The sequence below is a fragment of the Rhinopithecus roxellana genome, chromosome 9 (assembly GCF_007565055.1).
Source record: "Rhinopithecus roxellana isolate Shanxi Qingling chromosome 9, ASM756505v1, whole genome shotgun sequence".
In the NCBI taxonomy this organism is placed as follows: domain Eukaryota; kingdom Metazoa; phylum Chordata; class Mammalia; order Primates; family Cercopithecidae; genus Rhinopithecus; species Rhinopithecus roxellana.
Window position 1 is genome coordinate 71,169,802 of NC_044557.1, and position 16,458 is coordinate 71,186,259.

Here is a 16,458-nt window from a genome sequence, read left to right on the forward strand (position 1 = left end):
GAACAAAAATACTTAACATTACATTTTAAGGTGCTAGAAAAAAAGAGCCGAGTTGGAAGAAAGTAAAAAGAAGGAAATAAAGACCACAGCAGAAGGACTGGAAAAACAATACAAAAGATCAAAACTAAGTTGATTTTTTAAAAATAAATGAAAAGGATACAACTCTAGCTAAACTAAGAAAAAAAGAAGACTCAAATTCAAAAATGAAAGAAGACATTTGCACTTATACCAGACAAATGCAAAGGATAAGAGACTACTATGAACAATCATAGAGCAACAAATTATATAATTTAGATGAAATGGATAAATTCCTAGACATATACACCTTACCAAGACTGAATCATAAAAAAATATAAAATCAAAACAGAGTAAGTCAGGAGATTGAATCAGTAATTAACAGTCCTCCATCAAAGAAAGCCCAGGAACTGATGGCTTATTTGCTATATTCCACCAAATATTTAAAGAAGAACTAATAACAAACTGTTTCAAACTGTTCCAAAACATTGGAGAGGAGGGAAACTTCCAAAACTTATGAGGCTGGTGCTACCCTGATACCAAAGCCAAACAAGGACATTGCAAGAGAAGAAAATTACAGGCCAATATCACTGATGAACATGGATGTAAAAATCTTCAGCAGAGTATTAGCAAACCAAATTCATTAGCATATTAAAAGAATTATTCAGAATGATCAAGTGGGATTTATCCCTGGGATGCAAAGATAGTTCAGCATATGTAAATAAATAAATATATCACATTAACAGAATGAAGGACAAAGCCATACTATCATCTTAATAGATGCATGAAAGGCATTTGAAAAATTTTGCATCATTTTATAATGAAACTCTTAACTAATTAGATATAGAAGAAATTACGTTGGCACAATTCTAACTATTTCCAACAAACCCCATAGCTAGCATCATATTCAACAGTGAAAAGTTGAAAGCTTTATCTCCAAGATCAGGAACAAGGCAAGGATGCTCATTCTTGCCACTTCTATTCATTGTAGTACTGAAATTCCTAGCCAGAGGAATTACGTAAGAGAACAAAATAAAAGGCATCCAAATAGGAAAGGAAGCACTTAAATTGTCTCTGTTTATACTTAACAATCTTTTATATAGAAAACACTTAAGACTCCATAAAAAATGTTAAAACTAATAAATTCAATAAAGTTGCAGGATATAAGACCAACATGCAAAACTCACTAGCATTTCTATACACTAGTAATGAACTATTAGGAAAAGAAATTAAGAAAACAATACCATTTATAATAGCTACAAAAATACTTAGGAATATATATAACCAACAGGTGAAAGACATATCAAAAACTATAAAACACTGATAAAAAATTTAAAGATGACACAAATAAATGGAAAGACATCCCATGTTAAGGGATTGAAATTATTAATATTGTTAAATTGGTCATACTACCCAAAACAATCTACAGATTTGATGTAACCCTTATGAAAATTCCAATGACGTTTCTCATAGGAATAGAAAAGACAAACCCAATATTTGTATGATATCACAAAAGACCCCAATGCAAATTCATTCCTCAGCAAGAAGAACAAAACCAGAAGCATCTTACTACTTCATTTCAAATCCATTATGAAGCTATCATAATTAAAACAATATGATAATGGCATAAGGCAGACAATACAACAGTGGAACAGAATAGAAAACTCAGAAATACATTCATGCATTTATGGTAAATTGACTTTTGACGAAAGTGCCAAGACCACACAATGGCAACAACATTCTCTTCTAATGATACTGTGAAAACTTGATATTCACATGCAGTACTACCAATACTACTACTACTACTACTACTACTACTACTACTACTACTGCTACTACTTCTGCTGCTAGACTATCTTCTTACATCATTTTAAAAAAAAATTAACTCAAAATTGAGCCAAACTTAAATATAAGACCCAAGACTGTAAAACTACTAGAAGAAAACATAAGGGAAAATCTCCATGACTTTGATCTGGGTAATAATTTTTTGTATACAACTTCAAAATCACAAGCAACAAAAACAAAGTCGACAAATGGAAGTATATCAAACTAAAGAGCCTCTGCGTTGCAAAGGATACACAGTAAAGAGACAACCTTCACTTCAATGAGAAAATATATTTCCAAATTCTGTATCTGATAAGGGATTAATATATAAAATATATCAATAAATCAATAGTAAAATGCCAACACAATTAAAATAGAGCAAAAAATCTGGATAGACAATTCTTAGAAGACACACAAATGGCCAACATGGATATGAAAAAGAATGCTTACTAGGGAAATACATATTAACACCACAATGAGATGTTATTTCACACTATTTGGAATGGCTATTATCAAAAAGACAAAAGATAACAAGTGTTGTCAACGGTGTAGAGAAGATAGAACACTTATACACTGGTAGTGGAAATGTGAATTAGCACAGCAGTTGTGAAAAACAGTATGCAGTCCATAGGGTTTGACTGTGTCCCCACCCAAATCTTATTTTGACCTGTAGTTCCCATAATGTCATGGGAGGGACCTGGTGGGAGGTAATTGAATCATGTGGGTGGTTTCCCCCATGCTATTCTCTTGATAGTAAGTTCCCACAAGATCTAAGTTTTATAAGGGATTTCCCCCTTAGCTCAATTCTCATTCTTCTCTCTGCCATTATGTGAAGAATGATGTGTTTGCTTTCCCTTCCACCATGTTTGTAAGTTTCCTGAGGCCTCCCTAGCCATGCTCAACTATGAGTCAATTAAACCTCTTTCCTTTATAAATACCCAGTCTCAGATATGTCTTTATTAGCAGTGTGAAAATGGAGTAATACAGGTATGTACTCAAAAAATCAAAAATAGAACTGTCCTATGATCCAGTAGGAATCCTAGGATTCCACTAGTAGGTATATATTCAAAGGATGCATATTAAACAGGTACCTGCACTCACTCTCATGTTCACTGCAGCATTATTTACAATAGCCAAGATATGGAATCAACCCAAGTGTTTGTTAATGTATTAATGATAAAGAAAATGTGTGTGTATATATATACACACACACACACACAGACACACACACACACACACACACACAATGAATACCATTTAGTCTTAAAAAGAAATTCTATCATTAATGCAATCAAATTATTAATTATCCTTGCTGAATTACATTGTGCCACAGACAACAGAATGATGCATCTTTGGTCTTTCCGAGTTTGGTATCTCAAAGGAAATCGTAGGGAGGGAGTAAAACCTCATTATCTGGAGTCAGGCAGACCTCTGTTTGTCTTTTGGCTTTACTTATTGTTGTTTGACTGTTTCTATATCTCCAAGGTGGGAATAATAATATTTATCTGACAGATAATGAGATTACCACATAAAGCCTTAAGAAATTAAATCTCTAAAAATATCTCATCGTTACTAAGTTACTAACGCTGTAGAGACCTGAAACCTGTAATCAAAGTGGTCAGATGATCATGATATAGGAAAGCTCTCTGAAAATTCATAAGAAAAATAAGTAATTGGATCTTCTCAGATTTTCAAAATATTAAGGAACACAAGAATTCTATAGAACAGTAGTTCTCAAAGTGTGGTCCCTCAGATAACTTCATCAGCATCAGTGGAGAACTTGATCAAAATGCAAATATATAATTGTATTTGAGACACATTGAATCAAATTGTGGGAGTAGGGCACCATCAATCCATGTTGTAACATTCTTTAGGTGTTTTTGATGCACACTAACATTTGAGAACCACTATCAGAATATTGGCATCAGTAACATTTGTCTCAGAGATATCACTTGTGACTAATTTTTCTTCTTACAAAATCCTTATCAAGTCTGTATTTATTTCCCAGTTTATTCTGATTTGGAAACCATCAAGTTCATTTCATTTATTAAAAAAAACAGTTACTTCAAAGAAAGAGGAGAAAAAGGAAGAAAAAATAAAGTTGAACTGGTGAAATTTAGTATAGATTGGAGCATTTATTAGTTCAAAATTAAAATAGCACAATATATACAAATATACTTTGGAGCATATATGATAAAACATTTTGGGAACTCTTCTGTCTGCAGTAATAACTTGAAGGTAAGGACATGTTTTGGTTTCTTCTGTTCATGATATTCTTGTTACTATTACTTTTTGCATAAGCTGATTTTTCTTAATTCTTTAACATCTTTTGTGAATTATATATGTTCTGTTCAAAAGTGCATTTTCATTTGGTAGGAAATAATCAGAAATGTATATAAATCTGTTAGAATGGAAGCTGCTTGAGAATGTCTTCAATCAGTTAAGAAAAGACTATTTTTGAATTTCTTTAATTTGGACATAAGAATCCCAGCTAGACTAGAGTGTCAAGGCTTTGTGTATTAGACTGGAGGACATATTATGAATCTTAAAGTTTCTGGAAGCTCTCACAGTCAGCCTACTGAAAACTGCATAATTACTTTAATAATTATCATTTATGCTCAAACCAATGAAATATAGGACAATGCCATTCATTCACTATCAAGGGAGTCTGGCAACGTTTTAGTTTGCTTGCTGTTTTATTTAATGGAAGACTTGTTTACATATCTGCTTTATGTCTTTGAGTTGATCACTGAATCCTGTTCTTCAAAATGTAGTTGTAGATGTATTAACATGATCCTAGCGTGTATTAATTTTTTTGGAGTAACCGAGGAATATTTTTCAAAATGTTGCCTGTTATCTTTGGTGAGGATATATTTCTATCTGGTTTTATAAAAGTTTTCCAATTGCGTTAGCAAGTTCTAAAACCAATTACTAATTTCTAAGTTTTGAATATTAGAGTAATGAAAGTATAAGTTCAGTTTTGCTTAAAAATGGAAAGGAGATAGTAAAAGTATAATAGCTAGCTCCAGGTGTTTAGTATATGGAGAAACCTTGGAATTTAGTTGAATCTACTTTTCCAGATTATGAGTTAGATAATTTAAACAATGTATATAAGACGTTCATGTCATGTTCAATTTGAATGATATTCCTCTAGGGTTGTACAATGCATGATCTACAAAACTAGTCAATGACTACTCTTAGGCATTCAAAAGAAGATGGCAATTTTTTGTCCAAGTTTTTACATTGAGTCACTTAATCATTTCAATATGGAGATATAAAACTTAAGAGACACTGGCATATAGATGATATGGAAACCATGGGAGCAGGGGAAGGTTTGTAGGGAGAAGGTGTGCATAGAGAAGAGACATTGTTGAAGGTAGAGCTCTAGAGTACTTCAACAACTAGAGGTCTGGTAGAGGAGAAGGATCTAAAAAAGTGAGATGAGTCAGGAGAAAGGTAAAGCAGTCAAGTATGTGGTCATGGAAGCTTGGCAATAAAAGCATTGCAAGAAGCAGCAACAGACACTGTCATATGCTGTTGAGAGGTCAAGATTAAAGAGACAGTTAAATGCTGGCTTTGGTAAAGTTAGTTTCTAGTGACTTAAGCAGTTTCATAGGAATGAAATCTCCTGGGATGGTGATGTTAATATCTCAGGCTATCTTTCAAATTAACATGATTAATTTCAAGGCTTAGGCACATGGATATACAATGACACAGGGATAAAATAATAGTTTATGTGGGTAATAAGGTACCTATTGTAACTCTTTTAAAGATGGGGATATATCTTATACCTTTTCTTAATCTTTTGGTTGAGAAGAGAACTTCACATAAAGTAGTACTATAAAATTTATTGATATTCATGTGTCCTCGATTTTTCAATCTTAAAACATATATGAAAGTAGAAGAGAAGCTAATTTCTAAGTCTTTTTCCAAGTCTGACATTTTTTGAGCCTATGTTGTTAAGGCACTTTTAAAATATTTGTACCTGGTAGAAAGACCAAAATAAATATGATAGAGTGGGAAAAATTAAGACAATGTAATCACAGAAAAGTTTTTACAAAGAACATAAAAGATAAAGAGAAAACTCGGCATAAATGTTTTTAAGGTTGTCTGCCTTTTGTGCTTTTAAAATGTATTTCTAAATGTATTTTTATAATTTAAGACTTTTCAAAATAGTTCAATTTATATTTTCAAATAAAGACAAATGTGAGACATATACCACCTCAGTGCATTAAACCACGTATGTTTGTGCTTAAAGTGAGCATGTATTAATGAGCAATTTCATTATATACATCATTTTTACCTCTTGCATTTCTATGCTCTATCATGGTCATGGGACCTGAGTCAAGAGAAAGTTTCCTCTTTAATAGCAGAATAAAACAGTTTTTACTTGAAAGTCTGATTTCTGTGAATATGCATTTGCCTATCAGTCTCTCTGCAAACTTGCATTCTTGTTTTCTCTCTAAATAATAGGTAACATTTTTTGAGTGTTTATAATTCACTAATATCATATTTACATATAAGAATTTCTTTAATTCTTACATAATTCCTATGAAGTATAATTATTCCTGTTATGCAGATGAAGAACTTACTACTGTGTCATCTAACTAGTTTTTCCTTAATGACTTGCATATAATTTTGTGTATTATGTGTGTATATATAATCTCCCCAGGTCACTCTCGGTCTTGATATTTTTTAATTGCTCTCTTCTCACCTTTTGTATTCCTGCCCTTCCTTGTCTCTTTCCTTCAGTCTCTATTTTTTATCTTTTCTTGATTATATCATACTTTCCAGTCATTTTGCAATTATTTCCCCCTTCTCTTCCCCTTACTTACTCACCTTTAATCAGTAATGAACCCAAATTCAGGGTTTGGAGAATAATGGTATAGCCTGAATCCAATGACTTCACACATTCATCTCAAAAATTATAGAATGAGAAAGCAACGGGCACAAATTGAATCACACATAGCCAGTCTTCCACAATACTAGGATACAAAATTCTCTGAAGTTTCAATTTCTTTTGATTAAAGAAATATACACTAATTTTCAAAAGAGCTCTTCCTGATGCTTTAAGCCTGTGAGAGTGGGGGAAGGACAGCTGTTCACTAGTGTGTCAGTTGAAAGAGTACCTTAGATATAGAAGAAACACACATAGAATCCCCTTCAGAAAGACACATTCAAAACCAGTTCCAAAATATTAAACTCAGGACTGGAACATGGTAACTAGCAGTATCAGCTATAGGAAAAGAACTTGAAAGTGAGTGGGATCAAGAGTGGCAACCTCAGAGAAGCCTTACTTCTGTAAGAGAATTAAATAAACAAGGGTAGTATTCCCAGAAATGTGGTAGGTAAGGAAAGAAAAAGTCAAAGGGGAAAATAAAATATCTTGTACAAAGAAAAACGACATCATCCTTTCCCAATTTCATACAATCACCACCACCACCACCACTACTCATTAAAGAAAGTGTACTTTTTTTTTTTTTTTTTTTTTTTTTTGAGACAGCGTTTTGCTCTTGTTGCCCAGGCTGGAGTACAGTGGCACAATTTCAGCTCACTGCAACCTCCACCTCCCGGGTTAAAGCAATTCTCCTGCCTCAGCCTACCGAGTAGCTGGGATTACAGGCACAAGCCACCGCACCCAGGTAATTTTTGTATTTTTAGTAGAGATGGGGTTTCACCATGATGATCAGGCTAGTCTTGAACTGGCTAGAGTGTGTGCTTGATGAAACCATCATCAGAAGGCAATTGAAAAAATAGAAAAAATATCACGGAAATTCGTGGCAAAGAAACAGAAAGGCAAATTATAACATTTTAAGTAATAAAATCCCCTCCTTCTCCAACAGTTATGAAGCAGAAAAATAGTGTGACATATTACAAATATCATTTAGTATACTTTAAAAAGCATTTGCAGATTTAAAAAAGAAAACTAGAATCAGAAATTTAATAACAAAATAAATAGAAATGGACAAAAAAGAAGAGAAAGTGCACCACAGCTGATCAATTTCAGGGAAAAAAATAGAAGAAAACTCCAAACCACCTCAGAAGTAAAGAATAAATAAGATGCACAAGGGAAAAAAGATTCAAATACAAATTTAAGTATACTGAAGAAACATATAACATCCAAGAAAATGAGAATGAAATAAAAGAAGAAATACAAAAGAAAAGAAATGAAGGTCACAGAGTGATAAAAGGAAGTCAAACTAAGAAGGTTCAACATACACATAATTGAGGGCCCTATGAGAGGGGGAAATGTAACAGAACTAATATTTAATGTTATAATCCAAGAAAATGTTCTAGAAATAAGACCAATCTACAAATCAAAAGGGGTCCATTTTTTGCCTATGAAAACTACTAGATTTGAAAGACGAAAAATATCTTTAGGGCTTCCACGCAGAATGATCAAAGTATTAAGTAGGTTAAGAAAATTAGGCTGGTTATCAGACTTTGAGCAACTTTTAATACAGGTACTAGTAGACCAGTAATTTTTGAGAAGCTCAAGGAAGTTATGAAGAAAGAATAAGTTTTATTCAATCAAGCTGTACTTTAATTATTAGGACTATAGGAAAAACAGGTTTTTTTTAGTTTATGTGCTGCTGAGGCAAGCACAAAAAAGCAGTTTTAAACATGTAAGCAAGCAGGGAATATTATTCAGAAGTGTACCTCTTGAGAATATTACTAGTTAATACATGCTATACAACTATATAACTGGGAAAAATTCAGCAAAAGGACTGATGGTGAGCAGAAAACATTTATATTATGAGCATATAATATAATTATGAAGACAAGTAGGAAGATGGCAGAAAAATATAAGCAAATGTTATATGTACTTATAGAAGAGAAAGACTGCAACAGAAAAAGGGAAAGGGAGAAGTGAATTGTGGCTACCACCTGTTGAACAGGCAACGGATGGGAGTCAAAGAATTTTCTTTTATTTTTTGAGATGGAGTCTCTATCTCACAGGCTGGAGTGCAGAGGCATGATCTCAGCTCACTGCAACCTTGCCTCCCAGGTTCAAGCAATTCTCCCGCCTCAGCCTTCTGAGTAGCTGATACTACAGGCATGTGCCACCACCCAGGCTTAATTATTTGTATTTTTAGTAAAGATGGGGTTTTGCCATGTTGTCTAGACTGGTCTCGAACTCCTAACCTCAAGTGATTCACCCACCCTGGCCTCCCAAAGTGCTGGGATTACAGGTGTGAGCCACCACACCCACCCAAAAAATAATATTTTTAAACAGCACCATGTAAAAGGGTATGCAGGAAAAGAAGGGTTAAAGATCCTACAAATACAAAGGTAAGGATTAAGAATATTAACCTTCATAAGTTCAAAACAAAAATTCTTTAAAAAGTAAACACATATCCAGTAGAGAACGCCATAGAAAATATAATACATACAGTAATTATATAAATTCATGATAGAGTTAAGTTCAAACATATAGCAGAGGGGCTAGGTGCAATGGGCTAGCACCTGTAATCCCAGCACTTTGGGAGGCTGAGGTAGGATGATTGCTTGAAGCCAGGAGTTCATTAGACCAGCCTGGGCAACTTGGCAAGACTCTTGTCTCCACGAAAAAATGAAACTAGCTCGGCATTGTAGTGCATGTGTGTCTATAGTCCCAGCTAATCAGAAGACTGAGGCAGGAGGCTCACTAGAGCTCAGGTGTTCAATGCTGCAGTGAGCTATGATTGTGCCACTGCACTCTAGCCTGAGTAACAGAGCAAAACTGTCTTTAAAAAAAGATGGGGATCGTATTTTGTTAATGATTTTAGCTCCTATGTTCAAAGATATTGGTCTGTAGTTTTCTTTTTTGGTAGTGTCCTTTCCTGGTTTTGGTCTTAGGATGATACTGGCTTCATATAATGTATTAGAGAGGGTTCCTTCTTTATCTTGTGGAATAGTGTCAAAAGAATTGGTACCAGTTCTTCTCTGAATGTCTGGTAGAACTCTCCTGTGAATCTGACTGGTCCTAGAGATTTTATTGGCAATTTTTAAATTACCATTTCAATCTTGCTGCTTGTTATTGGTCTGTTCAGGGTGTCTAATTCTTCCTAATTCAAGCTAGGAGAGTTGTATTTTCCCAAGAATTTATCTGTCTCCTCTAGGTTTTCTAGTTTATGTGCATAAAGTCATTCATAGTAGCCTTGAATGATCTTTTGTATTTCAGTGGCATCAGTTGTAATATTTCCCATTTCTTGGTGAGGTTATTTGGATTTTCTCTCTTCTTTTCTTGGTTAATCTTGCTAGTGGTTTATCAATTTTATTTATCTTTTTAAAGACTGCTTTGTTTCATTTATCTTTTGTATTTTTTGTTGTTTCAATTTCATTTAGTTCTGCTCTCATCTCAGTTATTTCTTTTCTTCTGCAGGGTTTGGGTTTTGCTTGTTCTTGTTTCTCTAGTTCCTTAAGGTGTGACCTTAGATTGTCTGTGCTCTTTCAGACTTTTTGATGTAGGTGTGTAGGGCTATGAACTTTCCTCTTAGCACTGCTTTAGCTGTATCCCAGAGGTCCAATAGGTTGTGTCTTTATTATCATTCAGTTAGAAGAATTTTTAAATTTCCATCTTGATTTTGTTTTTGACCCAATGCGCATTTAGGAGTAGGTTATTTAATTTCCATGTATTTGCATGGTTTTGAAGGTTCCTTTTAGAGTTGATTTTCAGTTTTATTACACTGTGGTCTGCAAGAGTGCTTGATATAATTTCAATTTTCTTAAATTTATTGAGGCTCGTTTTATGCCCTATTATATGGTCTATCTTGGAGAAAGTTACGCTAAAATCCTTAACAAAATGCTAGCTAACCAAATCCAACAACATATCAAAAAGATAATCCACCACGATCAAGTGGGTTTCATACCAGGGATGCAGAGATTGTTTAAAATACGCAAATCAATAAATGTGATACACCACATAAACAGAATTAAAAACAAAAACCACATGATCATCTCAACAGATACAGAAAAAAGCATTAGGCAAAATCCAGCATCCCTCTATGATTAAAACCCTCAGCAAAGTCGGTATACAAGGGACATACTTTAATGTAATAAAAGCCATCTACGACAAACCCACAGCCAACATAATACTGAATAAAAAATTAGCTGGGCGTGGTGGCAGGTGCCTGTAGTCCCAGCTACTAGGGAGGCTGAGGCAGGAGAATGGCGTGAACCCGGGAGGCGGAGCTCGCAATGAGCCAAGATCGCACCACCGCACTCCAGCCTGGACGACAGAGCGAGATACCGTCTCAAAAAAAAAAAAAAAAAAAAGAAAAAAAAGAAAGAAAGAATTCAGCAAAGTTTCTGGATGCAAGATTAATTGTACACAAATCAGCAGAGGCACGCAGGGGTGGGGATCGTGGTGCGGGCCGAGGAGTGGGTGGAGAGCTTGCAGTGCTGGGGTGGGGGTACGGGAGGGATGGGAGTAGTAAGTAGCAAAAGGGTATACAGAGGGGAGGCAGGATAGAGGGCAAAGGGGGAATAGTTGCAGGAGGAAGGAAGGAGGGGGAAGGGAGGGCAGCGGGGGAAGGGAGGGCAGCGGGGGAAGGGAGGGCAGCGGGGGAAGGGAGGGCAGCGGGGGAAGGGAGGGCAGCGGGGGAAGGGAGGGCAGCGGGGGAAGGGAGGGCAGCGGGGGAAGGGAGGGCAGCGGGGGAAGGGAGGGCAGCGGGGGAAGGGAGGGCAGCGGGGGAAGGGAGGGCAGCGGGGGAAGTGAGAGAACTGGGAGGGAGCCAGGAGGGGAGATTGGTGGGAGCATAGTGAGCAGTGAGAGCAGGTGGGTGGTGAGAGGCAGGGAAAGGGATAGACAGGGAGAGGGAGAGACAGGGAGAGGGAGAGGGAGAGACAGGGAGAGGGAGAGACAGAAAGAAATAGAGAACAATATATTCAATAAATATATTTTCCTATTAAAACAAATATAAAAATTTCAAGTAACATATACATACTTATGAGTACTTAAGTAGAAAGTAATGGAGGTTTTTTTTTTAAATCAGAATTTTCAAATGTGATAGTAGTTCTGTTCAGGCAAGAATTAAGAGATAATAAACTTTTTGGATAGTGAGTTGTCTGAGGAACAGGATATTTACATGGTCCATAATGTCTCCCCACAGTCTCTTGTAGGTGCAAGGTTTTTCCTGAAGTATGTCATTAACACATCATCTTAAGCTTAATATTAGGAGTGAAGAACTGCTGGACATCATAACAAAAGAAGGCAGCAACATCATCTTTGTAGTATTCAGGCTGGAGAGACAATCTGAATATAATCACAGGACACTATCAGACACTTTCAAACTGAGTATCATTTTTATAAAAATAAGTGATATATACTATGAAAATATCAGTGTCATGAAAGATAAAACTTAAAAATTTTTTTAGATAAAAGGAGGCTTAAAGAGATAGGACAACTAAGTTCAATATGTAATTCTTCACTGGAACCCATATTGAAGGGAGGAAAAAACATTACAAAAGATATTACCTTCACAAAATAGGAATATGGGTTGTAGATTATTGTATCAAGAAGTCAAATGCAGTAAGAAAAAAAAGTATCAGACAAAAAGCTCTAAACTTTCAGATTATACGTTGGGATCTGTTCATATTGTCCAGCAACCCATATTTCATAATATGAAACTTATAGAGTTTTATAATTTACAAAGTATATTTGTATATATTGTGCCATTTTAATTTTGAACCAATATTTAAAATTAAATAAGTGGGAAATCATCTCATTTTACAGTTTGGAAAACCAGGGCATAAACTGTCAAGTGTTTTCCTCAATGATATGGTTTGGCTGTGACCCCATCCAAATCTCATCTCAAATTGTAATCCTCATATGTAGAGGGAGGGACTTGGTAGGAGGTGATTGGATCAATGGGGGGAGCAACAACATCTTTGTAATATTCAGGCTGGTTATTTTCATTTCTATAGTTTCCCCAATGCTGCTCTCATGATAGTGAATTCTCACAAGATCTGATGGTTTAAGTGTTTGGCAGTTCCCCCATTGCTTGCTCTCTTTCCTGCTGTCTTGTGAAGGTACCTGCTGCTTCTTCGCCTTCTACTGTGATTATAAGTTTCCTGAGGCCTCCCCAGCCATGCAGAACTGTGAGTCAATTAAACTTATTTTCTTTATAAGTTACCCAGCCTCAGTCAGTTCTTTATACCGGTGTGAGAACAGACTAATACATTCAATAATCACTAAATTACAGGAGGAGACAGCAACGGAACCCAATTCATTCTAAGTTTACTGTTTCATACTGCCCCATTAAGGACTAGTAGAGACACCTTAAAGTCTTTATCTATATGTACAAAAGAAGTAATGTGAACAAATGCAATTTAGAATGTTTTTCAGTTATTTAGGTCAAAAGCAAGAGGACTCCAATTCTGTTAGCAAACATTTATAATAATAAACCCATTTATGCAGAGTACTTAGAATAACCTGATAGAATGCAATCCTACTTCATGCAGATGGTAGGCCATGAGAATCCTATTCATGTCCTTCTGATATCTAAAACTATTCTAATAATTGAAACTATTTAGAGAGTTCAGAAATTGAAATGTAAATTAAACTAACTTACAGTATAGGTACAAGCCAGTCATCTTTATGATCATCTAACATGATCAGCATGTTAAAAAAAAAGAAAAAAAAAAGCTTTTCTGACTGAATATTTTGATTGAACCAATCATCTTCATTTGGCCTTTGGGGAGGTATATTTGGAATGACGGATACTTGGACAACTCAACTGATTACACTGTTGGATAAGGGATTGTGGTTTCCTGTGGGTTTTGGAGCTTAAATAGCAATTTTTTTCTCTGACTCTTAAAACATGGACTCCTGCCTTTCTTCAATAACATTAGTATATATTTATCTTGTGAAAAGATAATGTATCTTGCAAGCAATTTTAGACTCCTTTATTTTTAAGCATACATATTTGGGGAAAGATAATCAATTATAAGGGAAGCACATATAGCTATACAAGCAGATTAATAACACTAAACCTACTTACATCACAGTTGAACTGATAAGAATTATTAATTCATAGATATCAGTTCCAAGTTGAACCTGGTATTCTGTTAAATCCAGTAAAGTCTACTTATTATAGATAACAGATTGGAGCCACATTTCTGGATTTGAATCCTGGTTTGCATGCTTATGACTGTGCCCTGGAATAAGTTAATTACCCTCTCTGAGGTATAAAATGTTACAGATATTTTGTCATCTGTAAATTGGGGTAACAATAGGATCAATGTCACAGAGTGGCTTTGAAGATTATGTGGGTCAATATATGTGTGGACGCCAATATATAGGACAGTGCCCAGCATATTACAATGAGAAAATTGTTATCTACTTGAAAGTGTCAATGTAGAGATTCAAGATCAGTGCTGTTTATCTCATAAGTCCTCAGAGAGTGAGCTAACACTCAGAACTGGCTCAAGCATTCTGTGGCATGCACAATTCTGACAGCAAGAGCATTCTTATGTTTCTACTTAAATGTAGGAAACCTACATTAACAGGGAGTGAGAAAGGTGTTATGGAGCACAGCTGGTTGGGAAGATAGTGCCTTCCTGTAGTCTGTTTTGCAGGACCGATTTACTCTTTCACCTGTTAGACTGTGGGACCCTTGATAAAGTGTTCCTATGTTTGGCATGTTAACAGATGCTTAATTAGGGTGAGCATATAACCTAGTTCATATGTCCCAGTTCTCCTGAGAAAGGCCTAATTTTATACCTATTGCCCCAGCACAATTAATAGCCACTTTGACTCTCTGAAGCATCTCAACTTGGATAATCAATTACACATTCTTCCTATTAACAATAGTAGCTGAAGGGACAAACTCCTCTCCCTATCTGCGTCTCAGCCTGTCTGTCTTCTACACCTAATTTATGCTTTTCCATCTTTTCAGTATTTTTCTCCCTTAAATAATAAATCAATGAGGTATTATATTCAAGCAATAATAGGCATTGATGTATTTTTAGTTTATTTATTCCTTTTTATAGAACTGAGATAAAATAGTGGGACATTTACCAAAATGTTATTAAATAGAAAACAGCTTTTCTTTAAATCTATTTAAACTTTATGAAAGTTAACATAGAAAGAAGTCATTTTAGAGAAGTTGTCTGAAGAGGCAGTTTTACAATGTAAATAGTGGCAATTACAAAACTTTATCAATATCTAGCACAAAGATAGTTTCCTTGATGGCATCTCCACATATTTGAACTATCTGTGGGCAACAATTTTGTTTAAAATGATTAATGCAGTAACATTTCAAAGGATGTACAAATACCAACTAGATTCCATAAGTTTCTAAAATCTCATTATAATAGATTTCTAAAAGAACTCGATAATTAAATTAGATTCAAATAGAAACATCCATAATTTCATGGAAACATCTCAAGAACATTAGAAGAATTATTTTTGCTAGTATACTTGTATATTGCTACAGTCATGTGTGTTCTCTCATCCATTTTTCTAAAAATAATTTGATTTAGTTAATTCTTCAGGTATTTTCATTTACATAATTCATCACAATTGAAGTTCAACCAACCCAGGATATTGCCTTCCTTTGTTGCAATGACATACTCAGTCACTAATTACAAAGGCACATTTTATCTTGTAATTTGTGCCCATTAACCACAGTGGAAAGAAAAATGATATCCTATTCCACTGCTTATTTTCTCTTTAAATATAGCAACAGAAAACAATAAAAACAATATTAGTGGAGATATGGCCTTTCCCTTCCACCAACTCTTTCCTTTTCCTCTAGCTCTGTACTCGATGTAGTATGTCTTTTACATTTGTGTTATTTCAAGCAATAATTATTTACTTTTAGTTTGATTAAGACAACAAATATTAGTCTAAATGTGTCCCTTCACTTCGTATTTCTTTATCCTTTTCTCCTGATGGATTCAGAACACACTACCCCAATACAACACTTTGGTATACTGAATATTTTAAGTAGAAGGAAGTTGAGAAAATTGTAGAAGCAGGAAAGTCTGACCACCTTCCATCCTTCTTCCCTTAAGTGGTCCATAAAACTTAGAATTTTCTGTCCTTCCCCTGAAATAGGTCTTAAGACCTTCATGTAAGTGAGATCCACCCCATAATCAGAAGAACAGAACATCCTTCTCTCTGAAGACAGAAGTTATAATCTGAGACCAAGTCCACTGACCTAACATTGTAAGAAATTGTATGTGGCTATTCATGTAAACATCCTTTTGGGGAATGGGTTCTGAACTTGTATATGATGTTCAAAGGAGTTCTAGACCCCAAAATGCTTGAGAACCAATAGACCACTTTATCACCAAGGTACTCTCTAATTGCCTGTGTACCTTCACCATCCGCCTAAGAGTTAGTTGTTTAATTTATTAATCATATATTTATTATGGATCTCTAAGTGCAAGGCCACAGAAGAAAATAATGAGGGGATCTGAACTTTAGTATCTTACTATCTCTTAAGTGAGACAAAACAGTAATTCTAATAGAATGTGATAAAAGGTATGATAGGCCAAGAGCTCATGCCTGTAATCCCACTTTGGGAGGCCGAGACGGGCAGATAACTTGAGGTCAGGAGTTCGAGACCAGAGCAGCCAACATGGCAAAACCCCCTCTCTACTAAAACAACAACAACAACAACAAAACCA